Source organism: Anthonomus grandis, chromosome 12 (assembly GCF_022605725.1).
Source record: "Anthonomus grandis grandis chromosome 12, icAntGran1.3, whole genome shotgun sequence".
Classification (NCBI taxonomy): Eukaryota; Metazoa; Arthropoda; class Insecta; order Coleoptera; family Curculionidae; genus Anthonomus; species Anthonomus grandis.
In genome coordinates, this window is record NC_065557.1 from 9,976,678 (window position 1) to 9,996,605 (window position 19,928).

Below are 19,928 nucleotides of genomic sequence, written 5' to 3' on the forward strand. Positions count from 1 at the left end.
ATTATTTATGTAAGTATTTAAATAGAGTTACTTTAGAAAATAATCATAGATTATTATATTTTAACAATTTCTACTTTCGCCTTTTTGGTCTTTGATTATAAAAATGTCTTATTTATATAAACTGTTTTTATTTATAACATTTTCTATCATACAGCATATGACAAGAAAGCTGATTTACACACATATTACAACACATATTTAAAATTAAGTTCAAACACAAAGGAAACCGTCACGTTGACATGGAATACTCTAAATAATAATTTATTTATAACAAATCATTATTTAAATAAAAAGCACAAAAATATAAGATCTAATGTATTTTCTTTCTCTCCAGTTTTTAGTGTCAATGCTACAGTTCATAACGGGATTAATTTGTTGACTTAACCTTGTTCTTGTTTTAGAATTGTAAAAGAATAGTTAAAGACCAGACAAATTTATATTAAAAAGCTGTTTAAATTATTCCTTCCATACGACAACATTGCTACATATTACTGATGACATAACTATAGTTTGAGATAAAAAATAATTATACTTGTCTTATTTTGCTAAAAAAAAGACATTCGATACCATAAACCACGACACGATACTTAAAGTCATATCTCGATAATAGAAAGCAGTGCGTATTTTACATTTCTTTCCTGTCATTAATTGCCGAGATTAATAGGACTGTAACTTAGGGCAGCGTAGTAGGACCGCTTCTTTTTTAATATGTATATTCCTGGTCTATCCGAGCGCCTAAAATATTTAAAGTGTTATCAGTTTGCTTATGATACGCACGTATAAGTCGAACTCTCCTATTAATATAAATAATGCAGTATCCTTAATAAATCAACATCTGTAAGTTTTACTAAAATCATAATCATGTTCTTAATAAGTCCAAAACTCAATCTGTGGTCTTTGGAAATTATAGGTGTGATGTATTAACTAATCCTAACTCCCAGATTTTTTATTAATGGAATCTTTATAAATCTTGAATGATTGTTGCAAAAATCTGGAATTATTTATCGATAGTCATTTGGGCTTTTTGACTGGTTTCTTTAGTCTTATTAAAACATTATTATTGTTATTATATTTGTGCAATATTTAATCTGAAAATTTATTAAAAAAAATCAAATATTCTAATTTTATTAAAGAGTAAGTCAATGTATTTATTGGTTAATTTTTCGTATTTTACGTTATACTAATTGCTATATAACAGGTGAAGTTTGCTTTTATGCCAGACAATGTTTGACTTAAGAAGACATAGCAAAACCTTTAGTACTTTATGAGAGAGTGATATAAACCAATATTTAATTTTTCTGAAATGATAATGAAGATCAAGTAATACTCCTTAAAAAAGGACTCTTAATTCTCTATTGCTGCTTAATATTAGAAAACTGATCTTCTTTTAAAAACTATGATGCTTTGAAATAGCAACAATGTTTTTGACAAAAAATTTCAATTAATTTTACTTCAAAACTTAAATGATAGAACACTGGAAACTAGAAGGAATAGGAATATTTTACACAAGTGAATACTTTAAATGTTGCGTATTTATAGTCATATATTATACACACCTTAACATAATCTAACATATAAGGCCACTGTGACATGTGTCACTAAACCCTATATGTGGGGTCCGTAATTTTTAGGTTAATTCTTAGTTTGTCTTTGTCGCTTTTTTGTAAGCATGCCAAATATGAGTAACATTTAAGTTAAACATTAAAGTATTTCGTATTTGAAACCAGGTGCTTTGTTTTGCCTCATTATAACCATCTTTAAAATTAAAAACTGACATTATTTACTACGTATTAAATTTCATTTGTTTTCCTTAAAAATCAATGAAATTATTGAGCGCTTCTTTTATCCAAGGCCACCCAATATATTACTTTATTACAAATATATTTTTATTTATAATTCAAGAAAAAAATATGTATAAATATGTGTATATCTAAGGTGCAACAAACATCAATAACCTAAATTAAATCAAAAGCTTATGTTCCTTAATAATCGTCACCTCTAACCATACTAAATACCTGTACGCCTACACATAACAGCAGAAAACACATAATCGTCGGCGATGTAAAATAAGTCAAGCCCATCGTGTAGAAATTGTAACATTTACAGCACACTCCCTGATAGTTCAACAAGTGCACCATGAAAAGAAACATTCCAACTGCTTAGGTTATGTTTGCACTTTGCCTGTTCTTGCTGTTTGTTCAGTGATAAATATATGTTACCTTTAATATGCCAGAGCTTTATTTAGATAAAGAGATGTACCCCCGTGGTAATTTAAACTCTATATTTATTGTTTCCGCTCGTCGCAATTTCTAGTTTGAAAACTGAAAAAGCCAGGAGCTGCTACGGCAAAACTAATTTGGACGCTGTGAAATGAGAGCAATCAGCCCTGGAGTCACGTCTAGTCAACAATCCTGTCACGTCCTTTCAAATTAAATTTTGTGGCCTGTCTGCAACTTCGAACTTTCGAAAAGGGACGTCCTGGATACTGATGAACCCCTTTTCACGGTTTAAGAAGGGTTTTGAAGTAAAAGAAAATGTTTGACAGCCTAAAGCTTGGGCTTTCTGGATAATACAGTAAACCTCGAAAATAAAACTAAATTAAGCCTGTAAAATGGCAAAAATTTACGGCCATAAATTATTAATGAAATTACCATAACAAAAGCAAAAGCGGAACGTAACAAATGCCCTAATTATAGTAATAGTATACATAGAACACACACATATCTGCATGCAGTATAATATACGGTATGTTGGGACTGGAAGTCGTAAAACACAGAAATCTATTTGAACGGCATGTAACGCGAACCACGCAACTATATAAATTGCCTTTTGTGTGTATTTTGAAAGAAACATGAATTCTGTCTGGTTTTTGATTTATTGAATATCCAGCCTATTGAATTTTCTGCGGAATAAATAATATTCACACGAAAATCTAGGATATGTGTCTAATGTTCAGAATTTAAGATAAATTGCATAACAGAATTATTAATGTAGAGGCTTTTATTAAGCTAAAACCAATTTAGTTAAATAATTGTGCAAGCAAACATTTTTTTCTTTAAATGTTATAAAAAAATTGAGATCATACTTTACTAAGATCAACTTATAAAAATCTAGTATATCTAGCTTGCAGCTAAATGCTTATTCAATCAGTTTTCTATCTTCAGATTTCTGAACTTGAGCCCTCTGAAGACGGAGATTAGTACAATTATTTTTAAAATTGACTTTTGTCAACTCTATTTTGAACGGTTTCTACACAATCGATTAAAAAAACCCATTTCAAAGAAAAATTCATGTAATCGTTATCAGTTGATGTCTTTTTATTACTACCATTTACAAAGTGAGTGAATAAGAGAAGATCACGTACGTAATCCTAATTTCAACAAAAATATTATGCACAGCTCAAATATATGATATTTACAGACAATTGAATAAGAATATTTAATGAATAAAGTATTACCAAATTTAATTATTCTAAAAATTGCCCATTTAAATTTAAAAAAGGATTCCGATCCTTTCATTATTTTTGCTCATATATTAATGGTAAATATATTATTTGGATGAACTCTTTTGGTAAACTTTTTTGGTAAAGTCAAAGCTGCTGAATTTTCTTACGATGGTGGTATAAAGAGTCTTCTAGGTTACTTTTTTAGTCTTTTGCATTAACAGTTTTAAAGGATAATAAAAAAGTTAATAATATCATCGAAATGTGCTAGGAGATGTATGTCAAAAACGATTAATAGATATAGAAAACTGTATCTCAAGCCTTATCTTGTCTATATTTAGATATCTTTAAAGAACATGAATTTTCATTTATTTTTTATATCGATTGTCTTTTATTTTTAGTATTAACAGTCACAAATTTTTATTTTTTGTGGATTATAGAAAGAGAGATTCAATATTTCTTAAAGACTTTTAATTTGCCATTTTCTTTTTTTTATAATTGTTATCATTTATATTAGCTTTTGCAGCTAAATCATCTCATTATAAGACTTAAGATCTTTAATGAGCTACAGACTAGATAAAGATCTTTAAAGGACAATATATTAAGTGTCTCCTGATTTGAATTTTAGAAAATATAGATAGTCCAATGCTATTTACTTATTTACTTTTTTAATCGCTTACTAGTTAAGTCTTTATGATGCAATATTTCTATATAAAACTTACCTTATTTTAATAAGTTGAATTTTCCATTACTAAGACTGCTGAAAAAAATTATTAAAAATATTAAAACTCATTTTAAAGGTCATTTTGAACAGTTGTTGTAGCTTTGCGCCTATTTAAAAATTTAGTATTGTTATTTTCTATTATTGTTCTGGCTTAATGTTGTTGTATTAGATAGTTCTTGATAATGTATAAAAGAAATGAAATGACGAATACGCGTCAAGATTTTTTTTGCATAATTATTAAATTTTACATAATAAATTTTATTTGCATATCTTGACCAGTTTCAGAGCAATAAATAAATCGTCAATTTTTAAGAAAAACTTTTAAAACACCCCGTATCTCGGAAAACGAAGCATTTGCGGACATACGTTTATATAGCAAACTGTCATTATTTTTCCATGCCGAATCACCCCCTGAAGTTTGTCGCACTTATGTACTAACACCCTGTATAAAGAAGTTCGCAGTTTGGAGAATTTTTGCTGTCATTGAATGCACTTGACATTAACCCAGAAAGTTCAAGACATATAAGCAAAATTACAATAATAAAGCTTTATCAGTTTAATAACTAGTAGACAATATCAATTTTTTTAAGCATAAAAAAACATAGCACAAACCTCATAATCCAGACTGTAAAAACTTTTGACGTATTATTTGAGTTCATGTTCTAGTGAGTTAGTCAAACGTTGGTTCTTCCAATAATTTAAATGAATATTTTGTTACCTATTCTGGTATTGATAGTAATTTTATCAGCAACAAATGTGCAAAAATCCTTGATAAAAAAGAATCTGATTATGATTTAAATTCTTGGGTTTTGATCAAATAGCGTTGTCGTTTTTAAAAAATTAACTCTTGCTCTCAAAGAGTTGTTCTTAATGAGCTTTGGCTAATTTTATATAGTTGGAGAAAACCGTTGCTTAGGGTAGTATCCTGAGTTCCCTAATTTATTCATTATACACTTTAGATTTTCCGCCTTTTATTAAATAATAAGACAATCAATATAAATCAATTCTGTCTAAGGTGCATGGTCTTACTCGAAATGAGACTAAAACCCAGTTAATTCAAAAAATAATTTACTAACGCTTAGCAAAGAATATAAAAACCTTGGTGTGTGATCTTGTAGATACTGACTTATAATTCTGCTTTTTCCTTATTTACTCAAAGACCTTTGCTATACTAAAGCTCCTATAGGTGCATATAAAAGTTTGAACATAAGATTGGTTCCACATATGATGGCTAATGCAACTAGTATTACTCTTGTATTATATCATATTTCTTGTACAAGTGTTGTATTCTGGCCTGCTTTGATTTAAAAAGATATAGATTTCTTACAAGAAATTCACATTTCTTATTTTGATTTGCTTACAAAAGAGTACTACAGTATGAAGTTGGTCTACCTATATATTTATCTGACAAATATGTGAAGCATCAGAACCTTCATTTATGTATACCCCAACATAGTGCTGACTAAGATCTCTTTTATATAATGCATCTTCAGTTTTTAATAGTTTGCCTGAAGACGCCAAAGAGGCAGTGAATCAATTTTATTTAAAAAATAAATAAAAAATTATTAATTCCAGAGAGACATTGATGAAAATTACTTTCCGAGTTGATTTTTTTTAGTTACAGGAGTTTACATAATTTAAATCTAACATTTGCTTATTAAAAATTAAAAATAAGTGCTTTTTAGATTTTTGTGATAATTGAGTGTGTAACATGCTGCACATTCTTTTTACTTCAATCTCTAGGTTCTTATATTTTAACCTTCTAATTAAGCATATAATATAATCAAGCATAGATCAGCAACAAAATCTGGTTTTATGGCCTTTATAGATCATAATATAAATTCTGGTCTCATATGAGTGTGATTCTCTTGGTATCTACTAGAGGGTTAGATGAATAGTCTCATATTCTGTTTGGTAGAGTCAACATTTTAGGTCTGTGTCGGTTTTTAGGATTCTTGCCTTGAGATTGTTAGTTGCGATCCTTTTTCTTCTCTCCACTTTCAGCTCTATATATTTAAGCCACATCCAGATACCTGCTTTGATAATAGTTTTTTTATCTAATTCTTTTAGAATCTGTCATGCAATTTTTTCATTTTTATCTGTTAATTGTTCCTTACTTCTTTTTTCCTCTTATTTCAGGCATGGTCTTTTTCCCTTTTTTATCTGTATTTGTACTGGTTGTAAGGCGATTAGAGTTTGTTCATGTAATTTCCTCGCTTTTTGCGTACAAACCATTCCAAGTTAATATTCCGTGGTATGTCGTGCTTATATTATTTCATAAAACCTCGAGGCTGACTTTCACATATTTAAGTCCTCTACTTTCATCCCTTCTTAAAACATAGAGTTTGTCTACATTGGATCTTGGGTATAGCGTGCCTTGGATGGTCAGGATTTTTTGCTTTCTTGGATTTCTGCGTAAGCCAATTTATTACTCCAAACCTGTATTGCAACACATGAACTGCTAGCGTAGTGATGACTGATTTCCGATTTTTGGCCATGAGCTCAGTATTGAGGCTTCCTATGATTCTTCTTGGATACTCCTGGGTAAGCTTCTTTTACATCTCCTTGTACTTAATGTTGACATTTTCTTCCGTTTCCAGGTATTTATATATTTCGTGTTTTTTGGGAGATCTGCTATTTGTTCTTTTGTCAATTTTTACATTTGTTCTTTTCAATGTCTTATCATTTTCGATTTTTATTTTGGCACATTTTTCAGTTCCAAGCACCATACATATGTCATTGCCAATTGCTAAATTCCAATTCGGTTTCATAAGTTATCGATGTACAGTAGACCGCTAATTTCGGTTTTTTTTGCTGATCTGTTATGTGTAATCAAAATAAGAGTGGGACCAATGTTAGTACCAAGAGCAGTGGCAATTCCTTTATAAATGCCATGTCTAATTCGGATGTTCTTGACGGTTATGGTTCCAGAGACTGTAGTCAGATAGGTTACTTATTCATTGTGTCATCTCCCAGTTTTATTATTAATCCATTACAAACTATTTTAGACTATACAGAATTAAAATTAAAATCAGTAATAGGTATAAAACATAAAATAAATTATGAAATAAATGAAAAGTAAAATTAATTTTCATACACAAATAAGGATTTTATTACAATATAAGATATTAGTCAATCCTTTTTCATTAGTCAATATAGATACAGTATAATTAAGCCATACCTGAATTACATAATACAATGGCTAAAAATATTTTGTTACAAATGCTCACCGCAGCTCAATAAATATGTCCCTTCTAAGTAAGACAGCGCCAATTAAAGCAAAATAATTAAGGTAACGTCAAACCTAATCATGTTTTATGCTTTAATATTAATTTTTAACAGTTCAGCGATCACGGCAGAACAGATATGTACCCTCCTTTAGATAATTTCTGTCATGACCGTAGCAAAAGCTATCAGTCTGCACGGCTTAATCTGTATTAATGACGCTGCTGGGGATACCGGTAGCGAATCTTTCAAGATTTAGCTGATTTATGGCATAGATACTTCGGTTTTATTGAATTTTAGTCAAAAAAGAACACACATAGTCTCTATTCTCTCTTTTCAATACAGTCCCGTTCAATTTAACAAGTTTCTTTTTGTATTTTGGGCCTCCCTCGTTCCATTTCTCTGCAGGACGTGTCGAGAATCATGAAAGCCTCGAATAAGAGGTCCGGCGTCTTGGGCGTCGTTTCCATAACGACGCCATTTTATTCGATTCTGATTTCGGTTTTATTTTTCATTTTATCTATCATCGGAAAAGGAATATATGCCTCTAGGGGGGTTTATAAGAAAAAAGAGTTTCGGGAGCAATAAATGTAAGGATTCTTAAAATATTGTATTAAATTAAGGCCAGAAGAAAAGGATATTGTTGGACACCGGAATTTTTAAATATTTCCTAAGAAAATTTTGTATCTAAACAGTACAAAACATACAGGAGAACAGCTTATTGGGAAAAATATTAACACACTCGTAGTAATGGGTTTTGGTTTATATGTGATAGAGGATGCGCAACTAACGCAACTTCTAAAATTGGAGCCACTTAGAAGAACGGTATTTTCAAACCATTTATTTTCACTCTGTACGCATTTTTGCACAAGTTTCTTATACTGTTCACTATATTTAACCCCATTGACTTTTTAAATATTTTTACTATTAAAGTTTAAACAAATAAAACTGGAAAAATGCTGGAAAAATTTTTAGCTTTTCCCAACGAAAAAAATTTACAAATAGTCTTAATAAAGGTAGAAGTTTTCGATGAGGTGAATAACACATCTTCTATGGGTCACTATTTCTACAAAGAGATAATTGGAGTTTTTAAGGGGGAAAAATGCATTTTTTTTACTATTTCGGTGCTTGAACACCAATGGTCTTGTTAAGTTGTACAAAATTTGAACCATTGTCGCGACCTGTCCAAATGCCACATATAAAAACCTAGTCGAACAACATCTTACACGTCAACCTCGTAAGAAAAAGGTTAAAAAATATTCTGAATCATTTGGAGTATATTTCAGAATATTTTTATAATAAATATATAAATGTAAAATTTTCTTTTAGTCTACATAGAACCAAAGTTATTGAAGCCTACGATAGTGATGTCGCAAAACATTAAAAAAACCTCTCTTCAACCAATCAGACCGAATATTTTGTGATTATCTTTAATAAATTCTTACTAACTATTCAAGCTAAGAAAGCCTTATAATAGGTTTAAGAAGCATTTTCTGACTAGTTTTTAAGTACATGTCAGTTTTTGGTATATTATTCTTTAATTATCTGATTAAATCAGAAGAACATTGAGCGAAATAAGTAACTTTTCAGTTAGGAAGTAGTTGGATCAAGACTAGTAGGAAATAAAATGTATAAGTCTATTTTTTGTATCTACATCGACGTTTCGACAATTTTCATTATTATCTCCAAAGGGCTTAATTTTTTCTAAAAATTAGAGTGATATATTTAGGAAAAAATGTTTATCAGGTTTTCAAGTATGGACATATTTGAGTCTCTGAGCCTCATACTAACAAGATCAAGATTCATTAAAGTATTATGTGCATTTGATTTGAAACTTTACTCTGTATATAAAAAACGCTACAAGAATCAATCAATTACATTAAACAAATAAAAAAAAAATTGTTGTGTATATATGTGGTTTGTTTCTTACCTGCATGGTTAGGAGTTAAATCATTATATAATAATAATAATAATAAGACGTTTATTAGCCACCAATACAAAAAAAGCATAATTACAGAAGGTAATATGATTATATACATGGAACTGAATATTAGAATATTAAACGAAAAGAGCATATTAAAAACAATAGGTTATATAAAGAATTTAGTTAACACAAGTAAGGCAACTAATAAGCCATGCATAACAGTTAATTATTGAATAATAAATATTAATAGAATATTTTACGTTGCATTCAGTTAGTTAGCATATGCGTAGTATTTTAATAAAGAAATGCATTCAAGAAAAATTAAGTTTGATTTAAAAGAAGAAGCTTGATTTTTAATTTAAAAGTGTTTTCAGTGACAGTAAAATTAACTACTTTGAATTTATTAATCAAATTCGGTACGACATAAGAAAAGCATCGCTTAAAGAGTTCTTTGCTTTGGCAAGGAATTGTTAAAAGATTTTTACGTCTTATATTAAGATTATGCACATCAGTACGATAGGTAAGCTTTTCAAGTAAGTAAGACGGAGTTTTTGATTTAAGAATTTTGTAAGAAAAACATAAAATATGTAATATTCGTCTATTGTGCATATTTAGCCAACATGCTTCTTTTAATTTATAAGAAATATGTTGCCGTCTTCTTATACTAAATGTAAGTCTTAAGCAAGAGTTTTTAAGTTTTTGAATTCTACCTGAGTCGGAGTTATCGAGACATGGTCCATAAATTGTGTCGCAAAAATTTAACGGTGATAGTACTAAAGCATCACAGAGCAGTTTTTTGATACTTGAGCTTAAAAAATGTCTTTGACGATATATTGTTTTCAAGGCAGAATATCCATTTTTTAGTTTAAGGGTAACATGTTCTTTGAATCTAAGTTTATAGTCCATTACTAGTCCAAGATTTTTTGCAGAGTTTTTAAAACTTATTATATTGTTATTAAGGTGTACATTTAAATTATTTAAAATATTAGTTCGATGATTGTCACTACAAATAAGAATAGCTGCTGATTTAGTGGGGTTAATCTTTAGAAGTAATTTTTGAGTTTCTATATTTAAGGTATTTAAATCCTCATTTATATATTGATTAGCTTGGACAACATTAGTGTGATGAAATGAATAAAATAGCTGGGTGTCATCTGCAGAGCAATGGTGCTTACAGTGTAAAATTTTTTTAGTAATTTGTGAAGTATAAAGAGTATAAAACAAAGGACCAAGAATGCTACCTTGGGGCACCCCAGAGGTAACATCCAGTGCATTTGATTTATTGTTATTAAGTACTACTCTTTGTTTTCGGTTAAACAAGAAGACTCAAATGCCAACGCAGACTCAGCAAAACCCATATATTCTAATATAGCCAGTAATATTCTGTGATTTACCATGCATATTGTAACAATATTGACAATGCTGCCAATACCAACTGTTCTCTGTCATTTCAGAATCAGATCAGTGCTGTGCAGTTCGGAACACTGGCATTGACTATTTTCCTGCATCGATTATTTTAATTTATACCCAATAAATGATAAAAACGCTACAATATATACGTTTAATTATTTTTTTTTATTTTTATCAAATAAAAGAAAGACGATCATGGCGCATACAAGAGCATAAACATTGTGAGTAAAATAAAGGACACTAAGAAAAGAGAGATTGAAGAAAAGGTACTGAACTAAAAACACAGCAGGTAAGGCGCGATAGTTTTAACGTACACCGACATTTTAAAGAGTTTACTGAGGTGCCTAAACTTAAAGATGTGACCACCTTAACCAAGAACGAGAAAAAATTTATAATTAATGTTGTAGTCTTGAGAAACACATGGAAAACATACATAAAACGACTCCTTTATGATACAAAACCCGAATTTCTTAAAATAGATCATGATATAGTTTCCGATATTCTTATTGGCGAGGTTAGAGCAGCAATAAAATTCATGAAGGAAAGAGAATCCTCTGAATCGGATATATATAGAATTCTTCAATATTTTTTTTAAATAAGACAGCATGAGGTTAACAAATGTGTTAAATAAGATATACAGTTCTGGTAATATTTCGCATAAGTGGCTCAAATTGGAGTTTATCACATTGCCTTAAATCGGGAGGTAAACATTGTGAAGACTTTACACCAAAAAGTCTATTGAGCCATATACTGATATTATTTCTAAAAATCATACACAGATAAATCTACAAGATCTATAAAGAGCACACAGCATCTACATAGTTTGATTGCAGAGATGCTGAGGGGAACATAAGAGACCATTTGCTATTTATGCCAAGTTTTAATTTAGCGATGCAGAGATATGACATGTAGCATGTTTGTATATTGTTTTGACTACCAGAAGGCTATTGATACACTAAAATACCGGCATAATAGTCAACCTGAACTGGAATTAATCAGCTTTATTCAGTAGAGGAAATGAAGATACTGAGGGGTATAAGGCAAAGCTGCATTATCTGCTCATTATATTTCAATATTTATTCAGAATTTATATTAAGAAAAGCCTTAGAATACACAAATTCAGAACAGGAAAAGAGTTAACAATATTTTTTATGCAGATGATGCGGTCGTTTGACAGCATAGAGAGGTTACAAAATCTCACGAATAGAATAAAATTGATAGAACGAGTGAGCAATATTACTCATCTCGGAACTCGGTAAATGAGCAATGAGATAATTTGCAAGAAATACAAAGCAGAAGTGCAAAGGCCAGGACTGCATTTAGAAAGATGAGAAATCTGCTGATAAGCTACTAAATTAAATTGCACAACAAGATAAGACTCCTGCACTGTTCTTTGTCCTGTTTTACGGAGTAGAAGTATGGATACTTACTGAAGCCATAGCGAGAAATGGTAAAGCATACAAATTATGAATATAATATCGTCGAATATTAAAAATACATTTGACAGACCACGTAACAAATATCGAGATTCTCAGCAGAATGGGCAACAAAAAGAACGTGATTAACTGTGAGGGATTGAAATCTTCATCATTCTTTATTATATTTTAGTTATAATTTAATAAAATCCGTTCCTATATAATCTGTTTTTATAGTTAGATTCATCAGTTAGTCATCTTTAAAGCCACAAAAATAAAAAGGGACTAAAAAATTTAAAAAAGGTATCTTATACATGAAAAAAATTCATTATCAGTTAAATTGAGAAAATCAATATTTCAATATTGTTTAAATCATTATATGCAGATAATTATTTAAACATAAATATATTTTCTCCTAATTTTTATTTTAGTATTATAATAATTTATACTTTATATTTTATTGTATAAATTTTTCATTTTTAATTTTTACCATAATAAAATCCATCTTTTTATATTATTTTTTAATAGTTTGATTTAAATTGGAAAACGTATATCCCTTTTTATTATTCTAGCCTGAGGTTGAGAGCGATGCTATCGAAGCATCAGCTTTAGATTTAAAATTTTAATTAAAAAAAGCTTTTAATTATGTGAGTCGCAGGATATTACTGCGCAAGTTGGAGATTTGTGAGTTCAAAGATAGAGGAGTGAACGGGTTATTTTAGTAATTGAGTCTGTCTCATATAATGGACAATCTCTAATCAGAGGACCTTAAATATTGGTGTACTTCAAGGTTCAGTTCTGGGACATATTTTATTTTTATTGTACGAAATGGCATTACGGATCTGAATATTTCTGGACAGTTTGCTATGTTTGCAGATGATGCTACTGTCTTCTGGAATAACAGAGATGACGTGGTTTTAATGAAAAATTGATGTAAGTTAATAAATTTGATTTCAATATTTCCAAAATAAATATTGTCTTTGCATTGTCCAATGCACTCTAGCTCTAGTTTATATAGAAAATTAAATTTTAGTCAGTACTATTGAAAGTAAATTTTTAGCTAAATAAGCTGATAATAAATTTAAATTTGAATATTATATTGAACCTCTTAATAAAAAACTGTTATCCAACTATTTTGCTTTAAGAATAATTGCCAACAAATTGAATAAAAACGTAACAACACAAGCATAATTTAAATGAATAATAGAATTAATAGAATCTCATTTACGTTACGCTATGTGTTTTTGCTATTCTTGTGCTAAATAGAATACACGAATAAAACCAAAGTGAGGGGCTTATGTAAGTTACTTTATATTAGAAATAAAATTCTAACAATTCTAACCTTCCTTATACATACTTGAAATCATCACTTTAATTAATAAAAAATATGGTTATGGCCTCAGGGAAGATTGTTCTACTATTCTATAAGACAAACATTTAAGGTAAGACTTCCTATTTCCAAGACCGCCCAGGTGCATGATTCTTATGAGCTTTATTTAAAATATAAAGTGTTATATAACGATAAGTTATATTTAATTTGGTTTAATTTGAAATAATAAAGTAAATCCAACTTTTAAAAGCTGCTATGATAATGGTCATATGATATATGATTCTCATAAAGCATATAACCATAATCCAATGAAAAAAAAAATAATAATGTATAAAGCTAGAAGATGTTAAATATATTTTTTACAAAAATTTAAAGAAATGTAAAGTCTATATAAGTTATTTAAAGAAATAGGGATGATTTTTTTTAAATTAATATTTTAATATTTTTTAATTTAAATAATTTTTAATTTCATACAATAAAAGGCATATAGGTCAAAATAAAGGTTTATTATGATAAAGATTATTATTTTATTTATAGAATATTATTGTTAGTGTTTTGATCAAAAATCAAGATAATGCAATTATTGCTATTATGTTTCTATAATATAATGAAAAAAGGAAACTATGTATGTCATAAATTGGATTATATCCAGATTGTCATTATACATAAGCCTTTATACTAATAACTTTCAGATCTTTACAATGTCCTGAGGAGGAATGGATTTTTAACCAAAACACTGAAAACTACACATATAATTATCCAGTCTGGTCACTATCATATCTCAATAATTATGTTCTTGTATTACTATAATAAAATAAAATAAAAATTATTTTAAATCAATAAAAGGGTTATTTATAAATTGTCTCCTTTACCTTAAAAAATCTGAGTATTTGTTATTAAGCTAATTATTAATTTATTAAGTTAATTATATAATCAAAACTAAGTTTTTAATAATTAACGCAGTGGCTCTAAAAATTATATAATTGTTTCCAAATCAAGAGAAACGACATAAACCATATATAAGTTATTTCTATAACTTTTAAAAATTACATTAATAAAAAAATTAATTATTCAATAATTAACTGAGTTACTACCAAAACTATTTAGTCAATTCCAGGTCGATAACGATTAACTTATGTGAAAGCAATAATCTTAATAATATTGCTATAGTTATAGATCCCTACACTAAACAATGATATTCTCTAAATTATGAAAAAAATATTTTGAAACTTCTGTTTTATGATATCTACTCATAATCTTTTTTAAATAACCGTAACGCTTTTAGTTTTTCCATGAACACAATGTAAAAAAATTATTTTATTTTGATTAATAAATTATTCATGCTACTTTATTAAAATTTATATATACATATATTTCAATATATTTCTATAAGTGCATTGTATCATTAAGAAACTATCCCTAATAAAAACTTCATAGTAAATATATTTTATGACCCATATAGCACCATAAAATAATCCCTTAAACCAATATTAATTTTACAAAGTAATAAAGCCTGTAAATCACCCTTTGTCAAGCAACAAAGTAAAAAATCCACTCCTCAAGCCACCACTCATTTTCAACTCATCAATCTTGATTTATGACCCCTGAACAATATATACATCATCTAATAGAGCCGTTTAAGATCAGACTTAATTAAAGATCTGCATAGATCATCTACCGTATTGCCTCTATGAATATGTATTACTGGATAATGAATTTCAATTTATAGAGTAGAATTGAAATAAATGGAGCTCCAAATTACCTTAGTTTATGGACTAGTAATAGTAGTTCTCGAGAAGCATGTAATAATTCATATTGTACCATTAATTAATTTATAATCTTATATCGCAATAAGGCAAATAATTATGACATTCTATTCATGAATAAATCATTACTTTCTTAATTATTGTCAATTCTGGAAGCCTACCTAATGTTTCGTTAATAAGTTACTAATGGGGAGGTGTCTTTCCCCACTAACCCCCGTTATCTTCCCCATTATCACGAGCGCGGGGATTACCGAAAATTCAGCCTAGATTCTCGCACTGTAATGATGTTAATCTAAATTCTGATGAGACGTTTTACACATGTAGGCCTGGATACTACCAAATAAAGAGGAAACATAAAACTATTTTTTAAATATATGGAGTTCGAAATAAAAATCTACTTATTTCGTATGGCCTTACCGCACGCCAGACTTGACACTTATCGACGTTCAATTTATTCATGTAGCCTCGTTTTTTTTTACAATACCCTACCCACCAGCAATAAGAAAATTAATAAATCATGAAGTTAAATTATAGGAAGGTTGATCATTTCCTAAAAATATTACGCCTCGAAGGCATTTGGCGGTGAAACTTGGGTACCTACAGGGGGTACTCGCAGAAAAAAGAGCTGTTAATTACCCGACGAGATTGTATGTTTGGTTTTTTTTTTGGCAGGCGGGCACGCGATTTTATAGTGGATTTATGACCTATCAGGGTAATTAAGTTTTGATACATTTTTTAAACAAATTGTCAGTTAATCGTTTGGTAAATTTGCTTTTAATTGAAAGAATCCGGTTTAATGGGTAGAAATAAAGATGCGTGCAGGTGTCATAAATATAAAAAAGGAATATAATTATAATACTAATATAAGTTATGTTAGCTTCTTCTTAACACTAATATTATATAATTTTCTTGAGTTTTTCAGTACTGTTTTATGAAAGAGTTTTTTTGGGGATTTAAATATGGATCTTTTAAGACAAGTCAGTTCAAGTCAAAAAATTATTAGCTTCCAAAAATATGGGATCCTACAAAAACACAATTTTAAATACGGTTGCCCTCTTGGAAGCAATTTTAAATTGAACGCTTTGAAGTCCTGTGTAACCAACAACAAAAATCATAATAAGTATAAGACTGATTAAGTTTTAAAATACTTATTAATATAATAAGACTAAGGCTCGATTAAAGTTTGTATTAGTAGAAAAATATATTACCACCAAAATTTAAATATTGGCTATTTAATTACGGACTCTTCAACATTCGGTTATTAAATAGGAGCGAGCGATTCTTTAACAGTCCATTTATCTATAAAAATTAAAAATTCACTGCTGATGAAGACATTTATTTAATATACCATTAACAAATTACATTACTCGTAATTTAAATGCAAAATCAATTTTTAATATTTAAAAATGTTTCTTTATTTGCTCATATGAGTACATGAATAAAAATGCAACCCGTAATTCTAATAATCCCTATGCACAAAACTTAAAAAGTCATATGAATATACAAATATTTGCATGTGATCTGTCTATTTACATAAAACTATATTCATCTGAAAGTTTTTTTAATAAATATGAAAAATGATGTTTTAAATGCTTAACTTTCTGCAGTGATTTGATGTTTAGTGACCTGCCATAAATCTGTTTAGCTGATTTCTGGTTTAAATTAACATCAAGCTTTTTTTTTAATATTTTAATTTTACATTAGTTTTTCTTTTGTCTCTTACCTCTTCTATAATTCTCCCTCGATTACCCTGGTATAAACTTAACTTTTACCAATAATGGGATGAAAAATAAAAATAGGATGTTAAATTTATTTATAGAATAAAAAAAAATGTTCATGCAAAAATTAGTTTGAAAGATCATATCACTGTCAATTTGTATACCGGGTGGTGCGTCGCCGAGCGGATCATAAGAAAACCCATGTATATTTTAAGGGGGTCAATTATTGGCTTTCCTGTACATTTTATAGAAGAAATGTAAGATAACTTTTTGAAGAGACCAATCTGGCAAACCCTTGTGCAACATTTAAAAAAATTTTGATAAGCGAATATTGAATTATTCAATTAAATGTAATTGCAAAATTAGCAAATTTTCGGTTCAGGTAAAACCAAACGGGCATCAGTAAAATAAATATTGTCACTGAGGTGAGGAAAAGTGTCAGTAAATCCATGACAGTCGATATTTGAAAACAAGTGTGAATTATTCAATCGACGAAAAAATAGCCATAATTAAGTGGCATTATGCGAGAAACAGTTTCAGAGCAGTATCTAAAATGTTTTCAGTTTATTTCTCCACCAAGCCCATTCCGTCCATTTCAACTATTAAACGTATTGTCAATAAGTTCGAGTCCAAAGGTATCGTAATAAATAATCGTAAATGTTCAACTCAGGATATCGAAAATAGAGCCGAAGAAAGAGAGAACAGAGATCTTAATATTCTACTGAGTGTGGAGGAAAACAAGATGGTTAGTACGAGGGTTCTTGGGCAAGAGGTAAATAAACATCATACAACGGTATTGCGCACTTTAAAAAAACACAAATGTTATTCGTATAAATTCGAAAAACATCAAAAGCTGCAGGAAGGAGATGAAGAGCGACGAATGGCATTTTGTTTTGAAATGATAGAAAAAGCAAATAATGATAGGAATTTTTTAAGAAATTTTTGTTTTACCGATGAATGTACATTTACCCTCAACAATGAACCATATGTTCATAATTGCCGGTATTGGAGCCAAGAAAATGAACATCGCTTTGTTCATACTCGGACACAATATTCCCAAAAAACAAATGTATTCGTGGGAATTATCGGACACCGTATCATTGGACCCTTTTTTATGGACTATAATCTAACAGCTGAAACCTATTTGGACTTATTTCAAAATCAAATTGGACCCGCCTTGAAAGAAGTTGTTCAGGAAAATGCTTTTAACGGCAATGTTATTGGTCTACGGTACCGGGTACTTTGGCTAGCTAGGTCACCTGATCTTTTACCGAATGACTTCTTTTTGTGGGGTCATTTAAAAAGTGTCATTTATAAAAGTGTAAAATTTTAGAATCTATACCAGTTACGAAACGCTATTTCGTTAGAATGTAATAAAATTTCCCAATATCAACTTAGTAACGTTAGAAATATATTTTATGATTGGGTAGGATATTGTTTAGCTGTTATTGGGGGGTTGTTTGAACATTTGATTAATTGATGTTTTTATGTAATTCTCTATTATTTTAAAAAAAGTTTTTGTATTTTATTTTATTTTTCCACACTTAGTAAAATATTAAGTGTTCTGTTCTCTCTTTTTTCGGATCTATTTTCGATCTTCTGAGTTAAAACATTTACAATTATTTATTGCAATGTCTTTGGACTTGATTTTACTAACAATAGGTTTAATGGCTGAAATGGACCAGATAGGCTTGATGGGAAAATAAATTGAAAATATTTCAGATACTGCTATTGGTTTAATTAAATTCTAAGTAAGATAAAATTATTTTTTTAATAATCGATAATAATAATTTTTATTGGTTTAACTTCATCGTTATATTAAATAAAAGTTTAGGTAAAAAAGTAATGTTAACGTGTCTTACTTTGAATGTATAGTTGTGAGATTGATAAAACAAAAAAAAAACATTTCTTGTATTCGGCTGTACGTCAGATTTGACAAAGCCTTATAATAAATTGTTTGCTGGTGGCTGGTGTCTGGTTTTACCCGAACCGAAAAATTGGTAATTTTGCAATTACATTTAATTGAATAATTCAAGATTCGCTTATTAAATTTTTTTAAAACTTTGCATGAGGGTTTGCCAGATTGGTCTCTTGAAAAAGTTATCTTGCATTTTTTCTGTAAAAGTACTGTACATGGATGCCAATAATTGACGCCCTTAAAATTTACATGGGATTTCCTATGTTCCGCTCGGCGACGCACCACCCGGTATGTTTGTTGTTGTTTTAACGAAAAAAATATCAGCGCCTTTTGCATAAGATAGTCTAATTCAATATGTAAGGTTACTTGGTTAGTCGCAAAAAAAGAGCAATTTTTTTGCGATTTAATTTTTTTTTGTTTTTGTTTTTCGATTGTATCTTATTTAACATTTGGATTTTTAAATAATCTTAGATGATATTTCGATAGGAAATATCATTATCTTTAACTGTTTTATTGAAATGTATACTTAAAAAATGCGCAGTTTTTGAGTAAAACTAAACAAACCGAAATGTGTAAGTCGATTATAACCACAAAAATATATTTATGAATTTACTATACTCATTTAATAAATAAAATAGGAAAATAAAAAATTCATTATTATTTTAGTTCCTCTTACCGCTGTTTTTTTACATATTAAATAGCCAACTATGACCTTAAATTTGTCTATTTTGAGTATCCTAAACGTAACTACCAAAAAATTAGCAAGAAATCAAATGAAAAAAATAAAAATTCAAAAAAATATTTATAGAAACAAGGCTAAACTGGGAGAGGGTTGAATAAACAAAAACTGCTGAAACTAAAAAAACAACTTGAAGTAGAACATTTTGGAAATTCAACAAATTCTGCTTACCATAACTTGTAAGTAAATATATATTTTTTTTTATTTAAAAGAAAACTTATCCAAAATGTGAGGTAGTACCTTGATTAGAGCAATTGCTAATTTTTCAAATTTATTATTAAATTTTTACGACATTTTATATATGCAAATAGTTTAAA

At 28.9% G+C, this 19,928-nt stretch overlaps 1 protein-coding gene and 1 long non-coding RNA gene across 3 annotated transcripts in view; one reads left to right on the forward strand and one right to left on the reverse strand.

Annotated features, from left to right (window-relative positions):
- Positions 1–19,928, forward strand: part of LOC126743436 (protein prickle-like) — a 444,925-nt gene that overhangs the window by 154,429 nt on the left and 270,568 nt on the right. The window lies entirely within an intron of this gene.
- LOC126743439 (uncharacterized) lies at positions 301–17,105 on the reverse strand. The gene is made up of 2 exons (XR_007662872.1): positions 16,960–17,105; positions 301–735 (listed from the first exon to the last, which is right to left on the reverse strand). It is a non-coding gene; the product is annotated as an uncharacterized LOC126743439 (long non-coding RNA).